This window comes from Tachypleus tridentatus, chromosome 4 (assembly GCF_004210375.1).
Source record: "Tachypleus tridentatus isolate NWPU-2018 chromosome 4, ASM421037v1, whole genome shotgun sequence".
NCBI classification, from domain to species: domain Eukaryota; kingdom Metazoa; phylum Arthropoda; class Merostomata; order Xiphosura; family Limulidae; genus Tachypleus; species Tachypleus tridentatus.
In genome coordinates this window covers 84297999-84325172 of record NC_134828.1, presented here as the reverse complement: position 1 = coordinate 84325172, position 27174 = coordinate 84297999, and the positions used below count along the sequence as shown (strand labels likewise).

The following is a 27174-nucleotide window of genomic DNA, read 5'->3' as shown; positions in this document are numbered from 1 at the left end:
ACTTCGTGATTTTTTCTTTAACTAGTCGTGATGTTTTTATGCGACTTTCGTGACACGAATAGAAAGCATGTTTGAAAGTATATCCTTTTTTATGTTTGATCTATAGCGTACCTCAAATTGAACTTAAATTATTCTTATAGATCTTAACCGTGTCGTGGTTACCCCTCGTACGAACCTCACGTATGGGTTGCACGTGTTCCAGGGAAACATTTTACTTTGATTTGAACACCTACTTGTATTACTGTTTTTTTTTTTTTTTTTATTGAATAGGCCTGCGGGTAAGTTTTTCTTTACGTACAACCATAAAGTGTTAATCTTTCATACCTCACAATAAGACATTTCAATTCATTTTTAAAGTTCGTTAATTTGGTCGTAGAATCGCATTACAATCAATTAAAAGAATCACCGGAAATCTGCATGTATATTGTTAGATCTTAAAAGCGTATGTAGCCCTACATCGTGATTTGTTAATTACATATTTATAGGTTGAAAATTGCAATGTTTGTGGAAAGTTTCTTTTCTTTGAGGAAAAAAAAATGCATCCTGGTATACATGATTGATGATTAGTAAATGTTTAAACGGTATGCCTAGTGCCATTGTATTATGATGCAGTGATATCTATATTATTCAAATATTACTGACACAAGTGTGCAATAAACGCTGTTTTTAAAACAGCACAAAATACGTTATAAATATTTTTCACCCAGTATTTTCATAGTCGACAATGAAATTACAGGATTATGTAACCCATTCAAGTGAACTGTTCTGGATTTTGCCCGTAGACATCCTTTATCATAGGCTTAGCTAGAGAAAAATTCTATTAGAAAAAAAACCAAAAACCAGAGGGTCAGGTTTCAGCTGATCATGGTAGAAGATTTCCTAATAGTTGTTAGCAAACATAATATTGACGTTGTGGTTTGTGTGCGCAGGTACATAGTTTGTCATGCATGTAAGTGGCCCGTTTGTTAGTCTCTGAGTCACGCTGCCTGAAGAGAAACGTATGCTTTGGCAAGTGTTTAATATTTTTGTAGTTTGGCGCTACATCATGCTCACGCGTACTAAATATAATTAATTTATATGTAAATATAACGAAAGAGGGAGAGGTAACGAACAGAAGAGCGAGTATACGAGGTATTAGAACCACAGTTGACATAAGTATGCATGTCCATTTGGACTTGAAGGTAATTAATTTACATGTTCGTTTTCGATATTTCAGTAAAGTATATGATATTGTCATAAGGGCTTGTCTGTGTATAAGGCAGCCTGTGACATGGTAAATTATCAGTAGAGTGACAGCTATACTATTGTCTTTATCCATACCCATCACTTTATAAGAAAGTTGTCATGGGGTTTCCTCCATCTCACTAAAGTGACAGTTATACTATTGTCTTTATCCATACCTATCACTTTATAAGGAAGTTGTTATGGGGTTTCCTCCATCTCACTAAAGTGACAGTTATACTATTGTCTTTATTCATACCCATCACTTAATAAGGAAGTGTTGTTTTATTTTGATGAGCTACTGTCTTCGTAAAGTCGTATGCTCCTCACCATTGAAGAGAACCACCTGTTTATAAGGAATTTTAATAGTTGTTATATTCGGTTAAGTTAGGTATGCTTTACCACTACGTAGCCCTATTCGTTTTCTAAAGAGTACAGTATACCTCGCCTTTACACATCTTTATATGGAAGATTTCTCTTCATTAGATTGGGTTATATCATATCTTTATATGGAAGTTATCACAGTTGTTTCATTCTTAGTACATTATAACTGGTTATTACACTGAACAACATCTTTATATGGAAATTGTCATAGTTGGCTTCCTTCTTAGTAAAGTATAACTAGTTATTTCACTGAACCATCTCTTTATATGGAAGTTTGTCTTTTCTTTCTTAGTAAAGTATAACTAGTTATTTCACTGAACCATCTCTTTATATGGAAGTTTGTCTTTTCTTTCTTAGTAAAGTATAACTAGTTATGTTATTTCACTGAACCATCTCTTTATATGGAAGTTTGTCTTTTCTTTCTTAGTAAAGTATAACTAGTTATTACACTGAACCATCTCTTTATATGGAAGTTTGTCTTTTCTTTCTTAGTAAAGTATAACTAGTTATTTCACTGAACCATCTCTTTATATGGAAGTTTGTCTTTTCTTTCTTAGTAAAGTATAACATGTTATTACACTGAACCATCTCTTTATATGGAAGTTTGTCTTTTCTTTCTTAGTAAAGTATAACTAGTTATTACACTGAACCATCTCTTTATATGGAAGTTTGTCTTTTCTTTCTTAGTAAAGTATAACATGTTATTTCACTGAACCATCTCTTTATATGGAAGTTTGTCTTTTCTTTCTTAGTAAAGTATAACATGTTATTTCACTGAACCATCTCTTTATATGGAAGTTTGTCTTTTCTTTCTTAGTAAAGTATAACTAGTTATTTCACTGAACCATCTCTTTATATGGAAGTTTGTCTTTTCTTTCTTAGTAAAGTATAACATGTTATTTCACTGAACCATCTCTTTATATGGAAGTTTGTCTTTTCCTTCTTAGTAAAGTATAACTAGTTATTTCACTGAACCATCTCTTTATATGGAAGTTTGTCTTTTCTTTCTTAGTAAAGTATAACTAGTTATTTCACTGAACCATCTCTTTATATGGAAGTTTGTCTTTTCCTTCTTAGTAAAGTATAACTAGTTATTTCACTGAACCATCTCTTTATATGGAAGTTTGTCTTTTCCTTCTTAGTAAAGTATAACTAGTTATTTCACTGAACCATCTCTTTATATGGAAGTTTGTCTTTTCCTTCTTAGTAAAGTATAACTAGTTATTTCACTGAACCATCTCTTTATATGGAAGTTTGTCTTTTCTTTCTTAGTAAAGTATAACATGTTATTTCACTGAACCATCTCTTTATATGGAAGTTTGTCTTTTCTTTCTTAGTAAAGTATAACATGTTATTACACTGAACCATCTCTTTATATGGAAGTTTGTCTTTTCTTTCTTAGTAAAGTATAACTAGTTATTTCACTGAACCATCTCTTTATATGGAAGTTTGTCTTTTCTTTCTTAGTAAAGTATAACTAGTTATTTCACTGAACCATCTCTTTATATGGAAGTTTGTCTTTTCTTTCTTAGTAAAGTATAACTATTATTTCACTGAACCATCTCTTTATATGGAAGTTTGTCTTTTCTTTCTTAGTAAAGTATAACTGAACCATCTCTTTATATGGAAGTTTGTCTTTTCTTTCTTAGTAAAGTATAACTAGTTATTTCACTGAACCATCTCTTTATATGGAAGTTTGTCTTTTCTTTCTTAGTAAAGTATAACTAGTTATTTCACTGAACCATCTCTTTATATGGAAGTTTGTCTTTTCTTTCTTAGTAAAGTATAACTAGTTATTTCACTGAACCATCTCTTTATATGGAAGTTTGTCTTTTCTTAGTAAAGTATAACTTTATTATATGGAAGTAGTAAGTATAACATGTTATTTCACTGAACCATCTCTTTATATGGAAGTTTGTCTTTTCTTTCTTAGTAAAGTATAACATGTTATTTCACTGAACCATCTCTTTATATGGAAGTTTGTCTTTTCTTTCTTAGTAAAGTATAACATGTTATTACACTGAACCATCTCTTTATATGGAAGTTTGTCTTTTCTTTCTTAGTAAAGTATAACATGTTATTTCACTGAACCATCTCTTTATATGGAAGTTTGTCTTTTCTTTCTTAGTAAAGTATAACATGTTATTTCACTGAACCATCTCTTTATATGGAAGTTTGTCTTTTCTTTCTTAGTAAAGTATAACATGTTATTTCACTGAACCATCTCTTTATATGGAAGTTTGTCTTTTCTTTCTTAGTAAAGTATAACTAGTTATTACACTGAACCATCTCTTATAGTAGTGTCTCTTTAGAAACATGCATACGTGATCATTTAACACGTTGGCTCCCAAGCCTGTATTGCCGATACTTTCCAGGGTCACACTAGCCATTTTACAATTACTTTTTTTTAGGAAGACTGTATATGTAGCCGTTGTGTCCCAGCCAATAATTGGCCCTTTAAAAAGAAAATAGAGCGCGACTCACCGGCGGGTCGTGTGGGAGCCAACGTGTTAATAAAAAACTTTGTTACAGGGCAGCATGTTTATATAATGTAGTATTTCGGTTTATTGTAATACATTAAAAAAAAAAAACTATTCCTCAACTCTGAAATATATAATAATCTTGAATGTATAGAGAACGACAACGCGTATAATGTAATTCGATGAATCTACGTCAATGGACAGTAATGGTCCAGCATGGACAAGTGGGTTAAGGTGTTTGACTTGTAATCCGAAGGTCGCGGGTTCGAATCCCGGTCGTACCAATCATGTTCGCCCTTTCAGCCGTGGGAGCGTTATAATGTTTCGGTCAATCTCACTATTCGTTGGTAAAAGAGTAGCCCAAGAGTTGGCGGTGGGTGGTGATGGTTAGCTGCCTTCCCTCCAGTCTTACACTGCTAAATTAGGGACGGCTAGCTCAGATAGCCCTTGAGTATCGTTGCGCGAAATTCAAACAAACCAACAATGGACAGTAATAAAGATAGGGGTGAAATATTTGAGGCTTAGCATAGTGTAACGTTTGTAGCTGTGTATACGCGAAGGTCACGTGTTGCACATAATAGAGTTATTCTTATACGTGCTTCGTTTTATCAGTTTGTTTTCCTTATGATTGTAACCTTTGTTAAATACTCTGGTATTTTTTCTTTTAGTGTATGAATACATTCCTAGGTGAAATATTGCCATGTGAAATTCATTGTTTCGAATATAACCAGTTAAAGTATTACTTTTATTTCAAAGTGTAACTATAGCTTTCGATTAAATTTTACAGCTTACAGGAGTCGCTCTAAATATTTTGTTATATGGCTAATTAATTACGTGACGTTAGACATTTTTATTAGTTAAACAGTATTGAAGTTTTCATGGGACAGTCAGAGTGAGCCTGTGAATATAATTAGAAAAAAAAATGTGCATTTAACGTAACGCGCGCGCGCGTGTGTGTGTATAGACGATAGACACGAATATATTTGCTGTGTGAAGCAAAACGTATATACGTAGAAAGTGAACTGGCACTACATGCTTTCTAGAACAGTTGATTTAGGTTTTTGTGAAAGTAACTAAACGGTTTAGTGGCGTCATGTGTGAATAAATAGTACTCAGTAATCATGTTGTATAATATAAACATTAATATATAGTGTTAAAAATACAATGTCAGAATGATAAATATAAGTGTTAAACGTACAGTTTAGTTAGCATAATGTAAGATTAAGAAATAGATTCAGGCTGCACATTATAAACAGTACAATAATATAAGACTGGACACCGTGATGAGTACAACTTGTATACAAAAGTATAGCGCCACGTTACATTGTGTGAACAATGCTATTTTAATATTACCTTTGAAAGAAAACATTGCATAACAATAATTGCAAGCATTGCAAACATAAATTAAGAGTAAACAGCATGACGAGAAGAGGAAAGCCTACCTCTGTTGCATGATTTATACCAGCTTCTAATTAATAACCACTACAGACTTACGAATAATTAGTTTCTCTTGGTTGTACCTCCAATATCTGTGAAAAAATTGGGCTGAATAGTGGCATTGTATTCTGTCGGGATGTGCTGTTGAGCGATATTGTTGTATGTAATTGCAACATTATATTCTATATGGAACTGCTAAACGATATTGTGTTAGATAGCAACACTACATTCTGTGCGAACTTGCCCAGCGATATTGTCATGTGTAATTGTGACACAAAAAAGAAGAAACATTTTTTTTTCGATTTCATCGTACCACGACGGTTTGTTTATTACCTGATTTTTATTCTTGTGTGCAAGTGTGAGACTACATTCAATCAGATCGGGCTGAGCGATATTGTTGTTGTTACCGCTGACAACGTTAGCATAATGGAGCTGAAGTTGAAAATCAGTTTAGGATTCGAACAAGTCTGTAGCGGTAGCCAATCGGAAGGTGTTTTCAAACGAGCATAATTCCTCTTTTCCGCTTCTCGTACTAAAAACTTGTTCATTTCTATTTAAATAATTACTTTAATTATACATTAGCCTTAGGTATAATAAAAAAAAAACACACACACACGAGAATCAACCAGTTGTAAAGTGCAGTTTAATATGTTTCTGACACAAAAGGCACTACAAAACGTGTGTAATTCGTACTGCTTTAATATTAGTATTGTGGTTCACGGTGACGAAATTGAAGGATGACATTTTGTACCATACTATCTTTAATGTACATACATTATTAGTAATCGTAAAACACGTGAAACTGGCCTGAATGTTTTTATACCGATCAACCCTGAAGGTAATTGGTGTGTATTATTGTTAAAAACTACTGTTAGTAAATAGTAGGAACATTTCATGTGATGTAGTCGACCTTGACTTTCTCTTCCACTTTCTTTAACTCCAACCTCTCCATATCTCCAAGATATTACGCACGCGTACTTGCCCTTTCTTATTTAGACCGGCATACTGATCGCCCACTGCTTGAACTGTTTTGGCTCAGCACGGCCTGGTAATTAGAAGGCGCTTGCAAACTGCGGGTCGCGGATTCTAATCCATTTACCCAACCTGTTTGCCCTTTTAGCTGTTATAATGTAACGCTCAAACCTACTTTTCGTTGATCAAGGTTAGCGTAAGGGTTGTTAATATTGACCTGCTAACTTAATTCTAGTATATTATTTCTAAATTAGGACGACTAGCACAGATAACCCTGAAATAGTTTGTTCGAAGTTCAAAAACAAAACTTTTAAACCTTATTGGAAGTTAATTAGATGAAGGAAGTGTGCTATGAATGATTTAATCAATGTTTTCACTTTGGGACTGAATTTTACACGTATTGAAAATGTTGAGTATTTTTATGTAGGAGTTTTGCGAGTTAGTGAAGTGAAAGTTATCCTTTTGTGTTTACTATCAAAATTATGTATTAACCTTAAGTAAATGTATAGATAAATAATGTAAAATTAGTGTTTTGAGAATTATAAGTGTCACGTTAAAATAATTAGTGTACTGATGTTGGTTTGATTTATCAACTGTTGTTACATCCTATTGTTTTGTTAACATAAGTGTTTCAAGATATTGTCGTATTATGAAGTCTGTGTATGTGGAATACTGTTAATTTGAAAATTAAACTTTCACTTCCTCTGATCATTATTTCATGCAACAATAATTTTGTTGTTCTTTTCAAGTTCTAACAATTATTTCAAAGGCTGAAGAGTGATGAAAGCTAATTATAAACACAAAGGAAGAAATGGTTCAGACTAGCATTAGGTTTCTGAACACTCACCTCAGATTTATTACAAGTGTTTTCCAAAGCTGTTCCGTTTATAAGGTGTCAAGAGCATATATCGTCTCTGTCATGTTGTTACAACTTGGATTACAAGACAATGAATTCTGTTTAATCTCAAGTGTGGTATTTGTAGAACAGCACTTTAACATAATCCAATCATGCAAAATAAAATAGATGTAAACCTAAATCAAACTTAAAACTTTAAACCAGCAAAATTTTACTTTCAAAAATTCATAACGGTTTTTAGATATTTCAAAAAGAAATATTTATATTATTGAACCAAACAATAGCCTCTTTATGAAACATAACTGTGTAGTTTTCCTCCAATATTGCCATTCTGCTTCCAAGTTAGTTCTCAACGAGTTTTCATTATTATGTAAATCTGTTAAGTTTTTAGGTCCAATTCCAAGTAACACAGTATTTCCTTTTTGTTTTTCAAACTATTATTAGAACTCTCAGAAATACATTGGTTGCCTTATAGGCTTCATATCTTGTTAAAGCTCTTTAGGTTTCAGATAACCCTAAAAGTAATACCATTCCAGTTCTACTATTGCTATAAGCTTTAATTAAAACCATTACTAGTTTTGTTTTTGGTTTCATTTTAAGTACGTAGCTTGTTCTGATTGGAAGCTACCACTATAATAAACTTACAATAAATTTTGTTTCACTAACCATGAGGAAATGAAACTATTAACAAAATAACGAGCCATTAAGGCACTTGTAAGAAGTTGAGTTTACATAATAAGTAGATATTATCATCAATCATTATACGCAGTTCTTTTCTGTTTAATAAACATACACTGATTTGGTAATTCGATGTTTATTCTCTTAATGGATTTTTCTTCAAAACTAAAACTAATTTCAAATTATGGTGATATTAGATCAATAAGTTTGTTAGTTATTGTTACTGTCCCGTAAGTGACTACTAGGTACTTTAAGAGAGAGGCCTGCTAGGATTATAATCCAGCACTATTGTCATTTACTGTAAATATAGAATCCACTTTCTGTGTGGCAACCACAAAATACTAGATTTTTACGAGCTGCAAAATTGTGAGTACTTTATTTTGTTGTAGAGGTGAACTTTTATTATGTTGTGAAGTAGAGAATCCTTTGTTGTTGAAATCATCTACAAAACATTTGTTGTTGTCTTTCACTCTAATGTCTTTCAGAGGTCAGCTACTAAACTGTGTTTTATAGGTCAAATAATAAGCTGTTGTTACTAAGCTGGTATAATAATGCTGTAAACTGCTGATTGAGTTACTACAATGTAGGAGTAAACACTAAGTTGGCATAATTATATCGTAAGCTGCTGATTGAGTTACTGCAGTGTAGGGGTAAACACTAAGTTGGTATAATAATACCATAAGCTGCTGATTGAGTTACTGCAATGTAGGAGTAAACACAAGTTGGTATAATAATACCATAAGCTGCTGATTGAGTTACTGCAATGTAGGAGTAAACACGAAGCTGGTATAATAATTTCGTAAGCTGCGGACTGGGTTACTATGATGTAAGGGTAGACACTACAGAAATCAAGCGTGTGATTAAAGTGGAGCAATCTTTAACCTGCTTGCGCATGTTTTATGAATGAATATTTTTCCCCAGTTTCACTTCAGTTGTCATTTTAACCTTAGTTTGTGTACTACTAGGGAAATGGTTTATATAAGGCCCTTAAGTTTGTTTCTTTAAAGTTTCATTTATTAAACGGTTGTTTTGTAAATGAAGATCCCATACATATTAATTATTCATGCACGTGGACTTGTGTACAGTTATTTGTTATTTTATTCACAATTTGTATCTTGCATATCAGTACGGATTTGGCATATTTTTCGATACTCTGCATCATTTTGATTTTAATATGGTTTGTAAGCACAGATGTTCTTAGATTTGCTACTTCGCTATATAAAAAAGTGTTTAATTTTTATCTATAATATTCGCGTGTGTCTCCTACGTACACAGATTTGTAACTTATAACATACTGTATCTACGCACATAAACGTGTATTCATTGGCGAAATGTTGAAATACATTCGGTCATACTTTAGTGTGTGATATGTCCACTTTTCACACCAAGAAGCGACTCTGAAGTCTCCGCGCGTTGTGTGCACAACATATTACTCATGTATCAAGCATGCTTTAGCATACAAATAATTGGATTAGTCAATTACGTCTGGAGACTGATGCAAAGCGTGTTTATTTCCCACGTAAAGTGCTTTTTTTAAAAACAAATCATTCTCCGCCGTATGCATAACATAATAAAGAAGTAGTGTAATGACCCGGACGTGTTATGAATGATGAGGTTATTATTACCGTACTGTACTATTGATCCTTTGTGTCAGCCCATAACACGCTGGGTTATGCTAATAACAAGCACGAAGATTTTGAAGTGATTTGAAACAAGTGCATGGGTGGATTATAGCCCGTGTGTCAGGTTATACAGTCAGGATTTCTTTTTGTTTTATATATAGTTTTGTGTTTTTTGTGTATGTTTTAGTGGAGCCGATTATTTACCATTGTTGTTAGATAAAGTTGGGTGAAAGTAACATTAAAGTGTCACAAATTTTAAGATTTCAGAGACAGTTTTCTGTAGATACATTCTTCCCGTCAATGTAATACGTTTTAGCAAACCCTCCCTAACATTCACAGTAGAAACTAGAAAGAACATCTTGCTGATAGAATGGAGCAAGTAGATCAAGTTGAATTACAGGAAAGGTGCCATCAATACAAGATTTAACCCTGCAAATAACCGAGTTGCTTATGTACCGTTGACTGCAGGATAGGTTCACATACTGCATTATATTGAGAAATTTTAAGTTTCATCTGTTACGACCGTCTTTAAAGAACCGACCAAATAAATTGGGAAAAAATCCTTAACTTTTTTGTGTAAAGCACATAAAAAGCAGCAGTTGTTTATGGCACAGTTGGAAATTGCAATATTTGGTTATTTTGTGTGTCGTTTGTATTTTATTAGGAACCTTGAAACCAACGAAATCGTAAACACAAACAAGTAAATTGGTCATGTATAGTTTAGAAAAAATATACCTACTTAAAGCCAATGAGATCCATATGAGGCCTGTCAGCTATTCTAAGATAGTACACCACGCTAAATCTTTGGAAAGGAATATATAATCATAAGAAATCAATTGTAATTTAGTTCGGCGAATTTTAGTCATTAAACATTTTACATTTCATAGATTATATGGCATTTTGTAAGCAAGAACACTCGTAACTTGTTGGAAATGCATATATCTAAATATTATTGTGTTTAGGTTTCTTGGGTTCATTATCGAAATATAAGAACGATGGAACAATGCTACGCAACCAGATAGACGTCTATGGAGCAGTTTCATTTCTGTCTTACACCCTGTTTATTTTGTTTTTTTCTAGTGGTCCAATACTGGAGCTGTCTACTGAAGTAAGTAACTGAATGAGGTTAATACTGCACATGCTCTGAGGCACCAGCTACATTTATCGTTTTACCTTGGGTTTAACAAGGTCAGACGTGATCCGAAACTCTCTAACCCTGTGTTAAACTATTAACCTATATTTCTCTTCAAGGACAAGACCCGTCTTTTAGTCAGGGCACACATTTACATTTATGTGTTCTCAAGACTGCTGGTATGGGTATTAAAACATTAATTAAATAAAGTACAGAGCAACATTTCGACCTTCTTAGCTTAAGCTGAAGATGACCTAAGAAGGTCGAAACGTTGTTCTGTACTTTATTTAATTAAAGTGTTAATACCCATACCAGCCGTCATGAGAATACATTTTTACTTCAAGTGGGTTTCTCGTCATCACGGACATTTATATTTAGTTGGTTTGGTTTGGGTTTGTTTGGAATTTCGTGCAAAGCTACAGGAGGGCTATCTGCGCTAGCCGTCCCTAATTCAGCAGTGCAAGACCAGAGGGAAGGCAGCTAGTGATCACCACCCACCGCCAACTCTTGGGTTACTCTTTTACCAACAAATAGTGGGATTGATCGTAACATTATAACGCTCCCACGGCTGAAAGAGTGAGCATGTTTGATGTGGGGATTTGAACCTGCGACTTCATATTTAGTGTTCTTAGTTAAAAAATAAGTCCATTATTAAACGCGTTTCTTCTTTTCTGTGTGTTTTATAACATATAATGTTGGTTATTTTGGATGGTTTAAAGATTCGCAGGTGTTTGTCTTGTAAATTTAGAACATTTATAACGAAGCACTCTTAGTATTAGTAACTAAATTGTTTTTCGATGTCTGTTTTTAATTCAAAATTTGTAGATATTTTTCGACGAATTTTCTTTTACTTGCACATATTTTGCCTACAGTCGAGTTCACGTAAAGAGTAAGTATATTGTAATAAAAAGTCTATTATTTAAATTAAAGTGTTTACGAAGTCCACTGAAAAACACCGATTAAATTTTATTCAAGATATTTGAAACACAACTATCTTCTTAGACGAAGTAGGTAATTTAGATTTGTCGAAATGTAAACTTACTCCTGAGCTACAGCCATAAATCTTAATATACAAATTCATGTTATACTTGAACGTTAGTATTAAAATGTACGTTAGAAGTATTTAGTTTATTGTATTCTGATTTGACCTGTGTGATATTCAGTTTTATTGTAGGTATACAGTTGTTATAGGATACTCAAGCGTGGACGTTGACAACTTTTCATCCCTTGCAAGACCGATTTCTGATAATGCAATAATTATAATAATAATGTTGTTGTTATACTAACGTTTGCAGTGCTTTGACGACCAACCCGTTCAAACTGGGCATGAAATATTTCTAGAGTTGTAGGATTTGATTTATGATAATTCGAATCTCATATTTGAAATGTTTTAATTCCGTATTTCATTGGTGCCCTAAACTTTTTTTCTCACGTTTTATCAGTAGTTTGACAAACCGCTCTTACCATAGTATCCAGTATCTATTTCAACATAGTTCTTTTATGTGCACAAATAACAAATATCTGCTATTAAGGGGATACGATGATTTAATATTCATTAGATATTCATCAAGATTATTTAATTTTTGTTACAGCATTTTTATAACTCCGTTCGAAGACCATTTATACACGTGAACAACTAATGAATCTATGAAGTGCGCATTACTGAAGGGAGTTATGGCTGATATATGATATCACTAATGGTATCAACTTCCTGAAATGCTATAACATATCAGATGACTTATTCAAATACTACTGAGTGGGGATCTCGTGAAGATAAGGTTGTCTTCGTTTTAAAGATATTTTTTGGATTTTATTTCCTTAAAACGTTCGTGGTTTGTAGGTACCTTATGTTTTCCTAAGTTCGAAGTGTAAGAAATATGAAGGCGAATATCCACTTATGTGCTAGCTGTAAGATTGAAAACGCATCAGAGATGGAAAGGTATTATTTTACTGAAAGTACAGTCGACCCTCCCTTCCTCGATTAACGTCCTACTAACGTTCTTAAGAACTAAGATGTTATTGGAAACAACGCTATTAGGGACCCAATTCACCTTTGGTATAACGGTATAAAATGGAGTTTTATCGCCCTACATATAACAAAGGGCCAAATATATTACAAAATATAATGCACTAATAAGAATTAATAAAGAATACATAGTACAATGTTAAAATATAAAAGGTGCAGGTGGATATAGTTCATTGGGAAGGAGATAGATCATATATCTCCTCTCCCTTAAAAACTGAGGTCACTGTGACTGTCTTGTCTGTTTCTTTTTCTTGTCTGAAATTTCTAGTAGTCTGATAGAGCAGCCTCAACTTGCTTCCTCGAGGTACTGCTCCACTTGCGGTCAGTGTTGTCCTCGACTAAGATTACATGACTTTCATTGATTTTGCAAAAAGCTTCTGTCGTTTTTTTGCATGCTCTTTTGTTTTCATGTTCCATGACTCTTTACGAATCTAATTCTTTTTAACTATTCATTGGACAGACCTTCCCCATACGATTTAAGCAATTTGTTCACGTGTTCGTCTTCTACAAGTCTTTCTTGTATTTCTTCTTCAAAACCCTTTAAGTCATAAATGCGTTTTGACTGTACTTTCCTCGAAACTCTGTTCATACAACTAGCAGTGAGTTATTTCAGATGTTTTCAATTACCTTCATGATATTATATGAATGCCAGAAGTTCCTGATTGTAAGGTTCTTATTAGTAGATGTCTCATTAAATATCTGAAGAAAGGCACGTCGTAGATAGTTATCCTTAAACGCCGCTTTGACCCCCTGAGCCATTGGCTGAATGAGTGATGTTGTATCTGGAGGCAAAAATACAGTTTGAACCTGAACTCCATTATTCAAACTGCCCAGATGAGAAGGGTGACCAGGAGCATTATCTAGGGGAAGTAAGGCCTTTTTTCCCCCTTTTTTTTTTCAGTGCAGTACTTCTTCACTGGTGGACAAAGGCGAGAGACGGACAAATCTTGAAAAAACGTTAAATTTCACCAAAGTTTTGCAAATGGAACGCCAAACAACCGGTAGGTGTGGCTTGAAGATTTCATCCATAACCAGTGGCGTTTCTGGCATTGGTTTCAATTTAAAATCTACTTTCGCATTACCATCAAGTAAGCCAATCTCTTGTGGCTTTAAATCCTGGAGCAGTATTTTCCTCAAGACAACGTAAGGGACGATATCCATTTCCTAAATAGCCCCTCTTCATCTGCATTGAAAACCAATTCAGAGGGATATCCATCAGTTGCTGTGACCTTTTAATTTGTCTTGAAATTCCAAAACATGTTGATCGGCACTAGCGGTCTCCTCTGTTATTTTGATGTTATGAAGATTTTCTCTACTTAAAACGGTCAAATCGACCTTTACAGTAAAGGTCCCTGCTGTTAAGGTTTCACCTTTCTCGTCACCTAATTCCTCATATAAAGTTTTAGCTCTCCCAGTTATCGTATAGTTTAATTTATTTGAAGCTAATGGTATATTTGGTATGACAAGATGCCTTTATCTTTTCTGTATTTTTGAAAATTGTTCATACAGTTGTTGCAAGAAGTCCTAAGTATCGTGCAGCATCAACAGCATATCGCCCTTCCTCTAAGCGTTTTACAATTTCCTACTCTATATTTAATGTTATATTTAAGAGTCACGTTTTGACTCATTTCCTGCAGGACTGGTCGTCATAATTCCAGTATTGTATTGTAATTATAACAAAATATTAGTAACTGCTGTAACTTAAGTTTTATTTGCTCTTGAATTTCCGCAAAGCTACACGTCCCTAATTTAGAAGTGCAAGACTAGAGGGAAGGCAACTCGTCGTCATCACCCACCGCCAACTCTTGTACTACTCTTTTACAAATGAATAGTGGTATTATCCGTCGTGTTATATAGCCTCCACGGTTGAAGAGGCGAGCATGTTCGGTGTGACGTGAATTCGAAACCAACTTAAAAGAGTCGATGCTAAAATGTAAATGTTGCAGTGCAGCCAATCCTGCGTCGTTGGTGAAGCTTAACCCACGCTAGGAATTTACGGAAAGAATTTTCAATGCATTACTTTACTTTTTAAATGCTGTTTGGTATTTTATTCACGACGCAAAAACGAAATGAGGTAATTGGGGACGACGTTAATGAAGGGCCAACTGTTTAAACAATTCTAGAAAATCCTGGAGCAGAATTAAAAAAAGCTGTGTGTGTGTGTGTGTGTGTGTGTGTGTGTGTGTATACATTATAAATCGTGTGTATTTGTGATGAAAGAAAATACGTACGTTGGAGATGAGAGGTTGAAACGCTGGGACTTTGATACCCAAAATTTGATGTGTATTTTTATAGAATAATATGACTAGTATGTATCCATACACAAATTTCTATTTTCCTCTGAGTGACCCCAAACTTGTTCCCACTTTAGTCTATGTTCTTGCTTAATATCATTGTCGTCGTAAGATTCCCACCGTAATTTTAGTCTTCTATAGATAGACATTTCTTCATTGATATATTGCCCTTTGCTACGTGATGGAGCATTAACAGAAACCATTATTTAGATAGGTAGATATCATATCGCCACGCTGTAAACACACGCAAGATTTAATATGGTTGTGATGTGAGAATTGGTGTCAACAAATTTCCCACAATTCTGTAATTGAAGATTGTTTTCGAAGTATTGTTTTAGCCTTTAATTGTTGTAGTTAGTTTTCACTAAGGTATAATTTAAGTATGTCGTGCGTATATGTATGTATGTATCTGTAACTAAATGATTTAACTAGGATAAATAATTCTGAAATATATAATGTTATTGGAACCATTTATCCAGCAGAATTAGAAATTGAAGTACTTTCAATTTCTAATACAGATACACATTATATAGATGATTTAATTAGGATAAATAATCCTAAAATATATCATGTTATTGAGCCGTATATAAAAGCAGGACAGTCACAGTAAACTTAGTGTATTGATATGGTTCAATGTCGTGTTAATTAGTGCCTCTACCATACTGGGGACAGGAATGCTAACTTCAAGAAGTTGGTTTTATCTTGTTTGCCCCCAAATGGTTGTACCTTTTTTTTTTATTTGTTTAATTTTATTTTTTCGTCTTTTTATGTTTTTCTTATTTTAACTTGAGAGCACAACTGTCTGCAGGCAGTGAAGGGCGATATAGATGTGGGACGTTGTGAGCTTGAGCTGAGCACCCACATCTCGCACTCCTAATTTCTCCTCAGAGCAGTGAAAATGGATGACACTTTGGCAGAACATATAGAAAATGTGAAAGACTTGCCTAATTATCCTTCCTGGATGGTTCACGTGAAGTGATGGATTAACTGGCACTTATTTCGTAAATCCTTTAGTGAATAAAGATCTGAAATTAGGCTAAAGTAAAGTAGGTTCACTAGTTTAAAGGAAGCTTTTCAGTTGATGATGGGACTTGAATCTGTTTAAGCTGCACATAAACAATTAAATTCATCCTCCAGAAATTAACTTGTTAGATCAAATAGCATAGAAACATCAGCTGTCTCTAATGAATGTCTGGGGTAGCTTAAACAGTTCATTATACAACTGTTAATCGGAAATGAATACATAAAACCATACGACAGAAAATGTGCCAATTGGAAGTTAAAAGATCATACTGCCAGAGACTGGAAACAAAAGTCTTTAATAAGGGAACTGTTTATTCAGGAGGAAGGAAGGACATAAACCACACGGAAAACGTATTTTAAATGTAACTTAAAAATACATTTTCTAAAAGAAAAACTATTCCCGATAGATGGCAGGCAAGGAATCTAGTATATCAATGAGAAGAAATGAACAATAATTCTGAGACTGTGATGAAGCTGTCGTTGATAATAAATCAAGGGAGAAGTATCTTATTTAGAAATCAAAACGATCCAAGAGTCGCCTGGTGTATTTGATGGAAAGCCTTACAGGATGTTGGTGGACAGTGGTTCTACAGCTATCGTTGTTCAGCCTGACCTGATAATGAAAGGAGAGAAATTTTTTTCACAAGTGAAGAACGATGGGTTGGTGTGAACAACAAGTGGGCATAAAGTCGAAAGTCGCCTCTACAATGTGAAGTTTCTTTACACAACGTGAGGTCAGCGTCGAGGAAGAGTGCATATGAGAAACTTCATATAGAAACATGGATAAGGATCTAGACTAGTTTCAAATAGTTCCGCAATCTGCGACCTGGAAATCCACCTGCATTACACGACAGTGTTGCCATTAGATGTTGGACTTCAAGTAATAATAACAAGGTAATAAATACAACTGACCTGGGATACAACAGAACAGGATCATAAAAAAGCATAGCTTGTTGTAACGAAGAGTCGTCCATCTTGATTTTGAAAATACTGGATAGCTTTAGAGAAGATTTTTCCAGCGGTAAGTCAGACTTCTAAAGAGCCCAATGCTCCTACTGAGGTCGCATACAAAGTGTCACCAAGGTTGGTACTACCAGTGGATTTCTTCTACTATGTACCTAGAGAGAACATCTCCAAGTAACAAGACAGCAAGTAATAATGGAAGGACAAGAGATCATATCTTAAGCCGCGAAAAAATAAACCACCGACATGTTTGGACGAAAAAATAAACTACAGACAGTAACTAATATAATTTTCTTTTTCTCTTTTTGTTAGAATTTTGGTTATACTTTGATACATTTGATTAATGAGTTATTGATTGTAGTGTCTGTTATGAATATGAATTATTAATTTCAAGTCATGAAGCTATTACTGATTACATAAGTATAAATTTAATATAGTGTTTTATTTGTGTATTGGGACATTTCACAAGCCTTCATAATTCAATTATGGAGCAGTGTTAATATTTTGATTTAAACACTTTGTTATTTGCTGGGGGGAATTTTTGGCGTGGTATAATGATGTCATGTGATACCTAGAAATTTTCCGACGATCTAGATTTAACGTGACGTCTTGAATTTTCTAGAGACCTGAAAATTTTGATCATATATAAGCACCAGTTAGTTAATCAAGCAGTGAGATAGTTAGTTGAGTGATATGTTTTTATTGAGCATGTTTTGTAGCTACAAGGGGGAATTTAATAATTGACTGTTAAGTGGTCCACAGTCTCTCCATATAGGACGTTATTCCCATGTACATCAGTCCCATAAGACAACGTCCACATTACAGAAGTAAATAATAGTGCATTATCCCCATAATAAAAAATTACTTTAAGTTAATAATGCAATAGAATAATGGAGTTTTATAGTTTGTTTTACAAGTAGAACCTACAACTTACTGTGATAAAGATTATCTAATAATAACATTCTGTAAATGGTATATTCCAAATAATTGCACTGTGCTAAAATCTATTAATCTGTATAAAAATCAAGGCTTGGTAATGGTTATAAACATTTTAACTAGGGGATAATGTTCTGCTATTAGGAAGAGGTAACTGGCATATCAATGGCGTGAAATATATTAAAAACTTGAAAATTCAATGCTGTTCAGTGGCTTTCTTTATGAATTGGCCCGGCATGGCCAGATGGATTAAGGCGTTCGCAGGTTCGAATCCCCGTCGCACCAAACATGCTTGCTTTTTCAACTGTGAGGGCATTATAATGTGACGGTCAGTCCCACTATTCGTTGGAAAAAGAGTAGCCCAATTGTTGGTGGTGGGTAGTGATGACTAGCTGCCTTCCTTCTAGTCTTACACTGATAAATTAGGGACGGTTAGCGCAGATAGCCCTTGAGTAGCTTTGCGCGAAATTCAAAACAAACAAACAATTCTTTATGAATAATGTTGAATTGGCACATTTAGAGTTTAACTGCAGACGGGTGGCTGTAGGCAGAAGTACAGTATAATACGTGATATTCATAGCATAGGTCAAAACCTCGTTTAAAGTTCGAGAATTACTTTATGAAATATAATCTTTAAATAGACGACTAAAAACGTGAAACAAACTGATTTACGTTTCAGTTCATTCTTAATGAAACTGGGAACTTTTGTTCAAACTGATTAAAATTGTTTTCTTCGGTGTCTTTCAGAATGAAGTACCATTGCTGTTTTTCTTGTTCCCAAACTGATCAATCCAGAATACTAGTTTTTGGTACAGTTTAGTAAAGGCGTAAAAATAAATAAAAACAGCAAAATGTCCTTAGCGTTGCAATTATTCAAGCAAAGTATGACAAGTAATTGATGGATTGATTGTTAGGAATTAATAACAAAGCTACACAATGGACTATCTGTGATCTGCCCACCACAGGTATCGAAACCTGCTTTTTAGCAATGTGAGTCAGCAGACATACCTCTGTGTCACTGAGAGGCATGACAAATGAGGCAATTTAAAATGTTGTATAGTGCAATATTGAAAATATTTTGTATATGACTTAGTTATACGATAACAGATTCTTAAAAACTTTCAACAAATTCCATACCAACTGTATGAAGTTGACCAGTGAACCCTACGACGATCGTACATAACTTCGTAAGTCGATGTAGAATGACGGAGTTTTTCTTAAGTTACTTACATAATCCTTCAAGATTTTAAAAAGTCGTCATTAGACATATCACAAACACTTCCCGTCGTAATGGCGAGAAATCCAAAACATGTTTCTGTACACTGAACTCCATTTGTTCTGTTACGCATAAGACAACAAATGTCTGCTGAAAAGGTGGTGCTGTCATTACAGATAACGAATATCTACTAATAAGGTGGTGCTGCCATTACAGATAACGAATGTCTACTAATAAGGTGGTGCTGCCATTACAGATAACGAATGTCTACTAATAAGGTGGTGCTGCCATTACAGATAACGAATGTCTACTAATAAGGTGGTGCTGCCATTACAGATAACGAATGTCTACTAATAAGGTGGTGCTGCCATTACAGATAACGAATGTCTACTAATAAGGTGGTGCTGCCATTACAGATAACGAATGTCTACTAATAAGGTGGTGCTGCCATTACAGATAACGAATGTCTACTAATAAGGTGGTGCTGCCATTACAGATAACGAATGTCTACTAATAAGGTGGTGCTGCCATTACAGATAACGAATGTCTACTAATAAGGTGGTGCTGCCATTACAGATAACGAATGTCTACTAATAAGGTGGTGCTGCCATTACAGATAACGAATGTCTACTAATAAGGTGGTGCTGCCATTACAGATAACGAATGTCTACTAATAAGGTGGTGCTGCCATTACAGATAACGAATGTCTACTAATAAGGTGGTGCTGCCATTACAGATAACGAATGTCTACTAATAAGGTGGTGCTGCCATTACAGATAACGAATGTCTACTAATAAGGTGGTGCTGCCATTACAGATAACGAATGTCTACTAATAAGGTGGTGCTGCCATTACAGATAACGAATGTCTACTAATAAGGTGGTGCTGCCATTACAGATAACGAATGTCTACTAATAAGGTGGTGCTGCCATTACAGATAACGAATGTCTACTAATAAGGTGGTGCTGCCATTACAGATAACGAATATCTACTAATAAGGTGGTGCTGCCATTACAGATAACGAATATCTACTAATAAGGTGGTGCTTCCATTACAGATAACGAATATCTACTAATAAGGTGGTGCTTCCATTACAGATAACGAATATCTACTAATAAGGTGGTGCTTCCATTACAGATAACGAATATCTACTAATAAGGTGGTGCTGCCATTACAGATAACGAATATCTACTAATAAGGTGGTGCTTCCATTACAGATAACGAATATCTACTAATAAGGTGGTGCTTCCATTACATAACGAATATCTACTAATAAGGTGGTGCTTCATTACAGATAACGAATATCTACTAATAAGGTGATGCTGCCATTACAGATAACGAATATCTACTAATAAGGTGATGCTGCCATTACAGATAACGAATATCTACTAATAAGGTGGTGCTGCCATTACAGATAACGAATATCTACTAATAAGGTGGTGCTTCCATTACAGATAACGAATATCTACTAATAAGGTGATGCTGCCATTACAGATAACGAATATCTACTAATAAGGTGATGCTGCCATTACAGATAACGAATATCTACTAATAAGGTGATGCTGCCATTACAGATAACGAATATCTACTAATAAGGTGGTGCTTCCATTACAGATAACGAATATCTACTAATAAGGTGATGCTGCCATTACAGATAACGAATATCTACTAATAAGGTGGTGCTGCCATTACAGATAACGAATATCTACTAATAAGGTGGTGCTTCCATTACAGATAACGAATATCTACTAATAAGGTGGTGCTGCCATTACAGATAACGAATATCTACTAATAAGGTGGTGCTGCCATTACAGATAACGAATATCTCGTAATGAGGTGACGCTATAATAACTTCATATCCATTCAAGTTTCGCTAGTTTTATTGTAGAGCGTGGTATTTATAGATGATAAACATACAAAGAAATATGAAAATATCAAACTTTGTAACTCGAGGGGATATAGGTGTTTAATGAGGTGCTTTTTAATAGCGTTATGCACATATTAATTATCAAAATGTTTTGCTGCGACATTTTAATTAGTCTAGGTAATACAAGCACTTTGTAAAGCTATGTTGAATACAAGCTTGATACATGATATGGAAATTTAGAATGAGTCAGTTCAAACTGTATACGCTGGTATGACTTTAATACGAAACCATACAAATCTCTAGTGAAATTAACCTGTTTAATGTGTATGTGTTATAACCACGTATAATTGCAGGTATTACACACATTTTAGCTAGGGTAACAATGTATTATTGGTAACTGCTAGATAAACAAGCAGAAACAAGGACTTGAATGGATGCAAGTACTTTTTTTCCACCAGAAATTCACCTTTACTTGAAATTTAAATTAGCGCCTATTAACGATGTTGGGGTTTTTCGATTTTTATGGGATAATGGAAGACCCTAACGTTTTATCAGTTACTGAGTTCTATTTGTGAATATTCCAATTAACTTTCCCTTCGTTCGCAACGCAGATAGCCCTCGTGTAGCTTTGCGCGAAATTCAAAACAAACCAAACTCTCTTTTTTTCTCATTTTGTTTAGTATATATTTCACGATGATACATCTCATTACCTGACTGGCAAAACTTGGTGGCATTCCATTGTTTATTATCATTATTTTCTAATTCTAAATTAATATGGCCTGGCGTGACCTAATAATTATCATTGCCGGGCTTCGCATTACTTGCATTTAATAAAGTAATATGAAGCCTAGCAATAATTTATTTTTATTCTTGCAACTTTTTTTTTTTATTGGGTGGTACTTAAAACTTGCGAAAACAATATATTGGCGACAATGGAAAGAATTATGAAACTTTACAGAAGAGAAACTATACATAACATCATTCACAGAAATGAAAAATTGGATGTATTTACAACAGAAGCCTTTACGAACCCGTAATTTCGATATTTTTTGAAAATAATACTTTTGCTAGTGATTAGAACGAATTTCCAGTTATAGAAAGAGCAGAAGTCGTTTAAAAGAAATGATTTCATGTTTTAGTGTGAACTAGCTCTTGTCCAGTCTTATGGATTTCACAAGTATATATTTATTAATTGCGTATTGAAGCTTGTTAATGCGATACAAGTTGAAATGAATATTTTAATTTATGTTATAATATATTAAAACTACACGCTTTTAAGATCTTTAACACAAACTGTCATTCCCTGTTTGTTTAAAATGTCACGTTTTATTTTTATATCATTTTCAACCATTTACGTGAATACGTTGTAATAAGGACACTGGAATATTTCCGCCCGGAAACAGGACACGTCAAACACCCGTCAGCACATTGTTTGAGTGACTGAAGAAGCCCCGAAAACGTATTGGCAGTTACACGGTAATGATTACCTTACAGTTCCTGCCAATATTGGGCATTGTCATCTGTTCTGAATGCATCAGTACGAGCTCCTTTGCGGTGATGAAACATCCATACCATTGGCTGAGGTTTTCTCGAGTTTAAGTCGCAACATCATTAACTCTTCTTCTATAGTCCTACCTCCTTGACAGACGTCGTCATGGTAACTAATGACAGTCGGAACCGGTCACATCACATGCAAGTAGAAGAACGTACACCAGTTTGTTTGTAATCATATATGATGACGCACAATCTGCATGATAGACAAGCCAGAAAGATCGGAAAATCAGGGAGGGGTCCTCTTTCAACTAATCGCTCGACCATCGTCACTGTGCATCTGTAGCACGCAAACCCTAACAAAAAAAAAAAAAGGTTTTATTACACCGTGAACCAATCACTGAAAGCTGTATCTTTGGTTATTTACATTTTATCACCCATATGGCTTTATTTATGGTTTCGGTTAATCGTCCATAGTGTAAAATGAGGAACGTTTATACAAAAAGGCTTGGAATTTTAATATATTAATTTCAAAGGGAAAAAATCATATTTTGGTATTACTTAGATAGGCTTCATGAAATTATTTTATGATTGTTTCATTTATTTTATTATGTGTGATGATAAGATAATGGCATATAAGGTTAACAAGTCCGTAAAAGCCTTTAAGGTTTCAAATTGACAAAACTCAAACTTGTATATGTAGTTCAGTAGTATTTATATTAAAGATCTGTACCTAGGTGGTATCCACTTTCGGATACTGGTATTGCCACAAAATGACTTTGAAAGAGTGACTGATATTTTATAGTAGTTGTTTTATTTTGTCCTACTTAAAATTTAAATTTCAACTGTTATACAAGTTTATTAGCTGGGGTATCCGTACCCTGGACGGAAGTTATGTAAATTCATGATTAATGAAAGGTTATCTTAGGACATGAAAAGTTGTTTACTTTATATATACATATTTAAAATGAAAAACCCAAAACGCCTATAAAACCAGTAGAACACAAAACTTGAAACCGCAAGTTTGTATGTATCTCCTCATGGATAAAACAAACCTTCGCGCCAAATTTGATGAAGATTCATTAACAGGGGGCGAAGTAGTGATTTGAAAAGAGAAAAAAATAACCGCAAAACACTCATAAGTTTCCCGTTGCGACAGCGGTAAGTCTTCGGACTGATGCTAAAATCAGTGGTTCGATTCCCCTCGGTGGACACAGTAGATAGCCTGATATGGCTTTGCTACAAGAAAAAACACACACACATAAACCGCAAAATTGAAAATTTGTGTGTATTTCCCCATGGACCAAATGAACATACCAGTTTTGGTGAAGATCCTTACATGTTAATCTAACACAGTAACGCCATCTGTACAAGTATAACAGTACTGTTGGTTATATATCGATGTAAATACTTCGCAGAGTGTGGATAACATATTCATGACGTCAAATCTGAACCCAGAGATAGGAGAAAAATAGTTTTCCATGGCGGGAAAAATGGAAAAATCGTAACCCTTATTGCAAATCTTCATGCACACAGGATAAAAATTTCTTGAAGTTGGGGGTTGCACACCGCGTAATAAAAAAAAGTTTTTTTTTTTTTGTAGTATCATATAAGGAATAATTCCATTATAATATGATGCGCTGCGTATATATTTATATATACGTACATGTATGTTAACATTTCAGACTACTAATAAGTGTTGGTATATGATAAATGGAAAAGTCAATTTTAGGAAGGAATGTTCTCAATATATTAATGCATGATGTGTATATATTAACAATGACCTGTCAGTAAACATTGGCACGAGATTAAACTATTTGTAGACGATATCACTGAAAACCACATTATTTCTTTTATCGTAAGTCAGGTTTGATAATAATTATGAAGTAAGCTGTGACATACAGTATTGTCTAAAAATACTTACTCTTTAATGTGTAATAAATGACGGATTATAATAATAATAAAAAACTCCCAAATGTATGTGTGTATTTATATCATGCAAAATTGAACGTCGTTTAAGTTGGAACGTTTCTCGTTGCGTGTGCTTCCGTTACACACAAATATTTGACGTGTTATTGCATTCCTCTCGCCATCTCGTAGTAGGAAAATAAGTTTACTTCGTATTTTTTTAGTTACGAGCGCGCAGAACTGCTCAAATACATGTATACGTTCTTATACAACTCTACAACAATGTGCTTTAGCACACAGTTCGATACATTTTCACTAAATATCACATGAAAGGCAAGCTCAGTGAGTAGTGTGCAGTATAAAGTTGTATGAATTATTGAGAAATGTTTAGCAACCTGAATATTAAGGAGTACAGGTGTATTATTTATAGATAAATGTTGTTAACCTATATGGTATTCATAGTAGTATGAAGTTGTATGAATTGTAGAGAAATGTTTAGCAGCCTGAATATTAAGGTTTGGTTTGAGCTTCGCGCAAAACTACACAAGAGCTATCTGCGCTAGCCGTCCATAATTTAGCAGTGTAGTAAGACTAGAGGGAAGGCAGCTAGTCATCACCACCCACCGCCAACTCTTGGGCTACTCTTTTACCAACGAATAGTGGGATTGAACGTCACATAATAACGCCCCCACGGCTGAAAGGGCGAGCATGTTTGATGTGACGGGAAATATTAAGGAGTACAGGTGTATTATTTATAGATAAATGTTGTTAGCCAATGTATAATATGAAGAGTTACGTATGTAGCATTCACTGATGAAAGCTGCCAGCCAGTGCACAATATGTGTATTCTATTCAACCAACGTGATTAAGTTTGAAGTATTTAATTTTTTCTCTTTTCAGTAGTGTATCTAGGGGAATATTTTACGCCATATCGAATGTTACTTCAGTTTGTGGGTTTCAGGTGAAATGGTAGTGAGTGAAAAACATATTTTTGTAAATTTCTTTAATCGTAGTATTGTTAATGTAATTTCGTGGTTTTAACCGCGACAGAGCAGCTCATAGAACGAATATTTTTTGTATGTTTGTTTTCTTTTTTCAAGTTCAAATTTCTTGTTCATAGCTAATTTTAAATTCAATTACAGTTTTGTACTCAGGATGTCAAGCCATTCCGATTGATATATCTGACCACGCCCAAAGTTTTAAAGATTAATTTCCTCTGGTCATGCCTATAGTATTTCAATTTAAGGGTAGTCTGGTAGAGATCTTGTCGAATCAGGTACATACGTTCCACAATTGATATTGTTAGTACACAAACATATAGCTAATGGGGATCTCTTAAGTTAAGTTACTCTAATCATGCCTAAAAGTATTTCAAGTGCCGCAACTATTGAGGATTCTTTCTTGTTGAGATTGAATGGATCTAAGAACTATATTAACACAGTGCTCTATAATTGGGTGATTTGATTAAAGTAAGATATCAGCTAGACAGGTTTTTTTTTTTTTTTTTGAGGTTGAATGTTTATGCAGTTGACAATTTCAGAACTTCTTGATGTGTCGTTATTAAAAATGGAATTCGTATTTTAACAGGTGAAGGTGAACCGTAGATGTTTGGCGTAAAACTGCCTCGTGTTTTCATCTAACTTCTACATTTCGACAACTAATTTGGAGAGTCCACGTTCAAGTAGGTATCGGTGCTGTACCTAACTACCTTTATAGGTTAGCACGATTTCTAACTGCAATTAAACATCTTACTAAAAATAGAATCTATTTGCATATTGTCTATCTCTTTGAAAGCCGTTAAAGATAATCAAAAACTATAAATCTGTATTAATACACCGTTTCTATAAATAATTTATTTTTAGTAATATGAGAGGTGCATGTCGTGAAGGTGCGGCAGACCGCTATTGGAGAATTTAGTCCCTCTATAAAATATTGTCTTTAAGGTTTTTCGATTCTTTTCACTTTTAGTGCCCAGTAACATGCAAGTATTATCCCCCCCCCCTAATTAACGTTTTCCCTTATTTCTGATCCCAATTAAGAATACTAGAAACTCACTGGTAATGTGATTTAATCTAAGACATCTCAGTTGCCTGGAAAATAATATGAATAAATGATTGTATAATAGTTAAAAAAAAAAACGTTCTCGCAGAGAACGTTTGTGTGTGTATGTAATTTGGAGTAGTTTTATGATATATTAGTTGTTCGACTAAAATTTTGTTATAGTTAGCATTCAAGCTACTAGATGGCGTACGCAGAACTGGTAACTGTTATGTTAAAAACCTTCAATTGTGAAGAAACTGCATAGTATCTGAAGTTCTACATTTCCCATCTTTAAAATATTCACATATTTAATTAATCTAAAATTATTCTATTTGTAGTATAGTTACAATAAAGACTGATAGAAGCAACATATAATCGAATTAACTTAAGTGCACCGCGGTTGGCACTCTAGGGTATTTTACTTAGTAATTGCACATACACTTCACCTGTTCAAAGGAAATTCATGTTAGAGGCACAGTTAAGCCAAGCTGAAATCAAATTAACTTAGTGTCTCCAGCTGATGAAGGAACAATCGATTTATACTAGCTTTTTAATAATGTGAATTGCCATCTAGTGATAGGAATATTAACTACAGATCAAAAGACCGCGACGAAAAGCTATTACAATAT

At 34.1% G+C, this 27174-nt stretch overlaps 1 pseudogene across 1 annotated transcript in view; it reads left to right on the top strand.

The window, feature by feature from the left end:
- The window catches only part of LOC143249589 (tyrosine-protein phosphatase Lar-like), a 211262-nt pseudogene that overhangs the window by 12017 nt on the left and 172071 nt on the right, over positions 1 to 27174 (top strand). Inside the window, exon 2 of the transcript XR_013027843.1 lies at positions 26093 to 26186. The product of XR_013027843.1 is annotated as a tyrosine-protein phosphatase Lar-like (transcript). The remainder of the gene's footprint in view (positions 1 to 26092; positions 26187 to 27174) is intronic.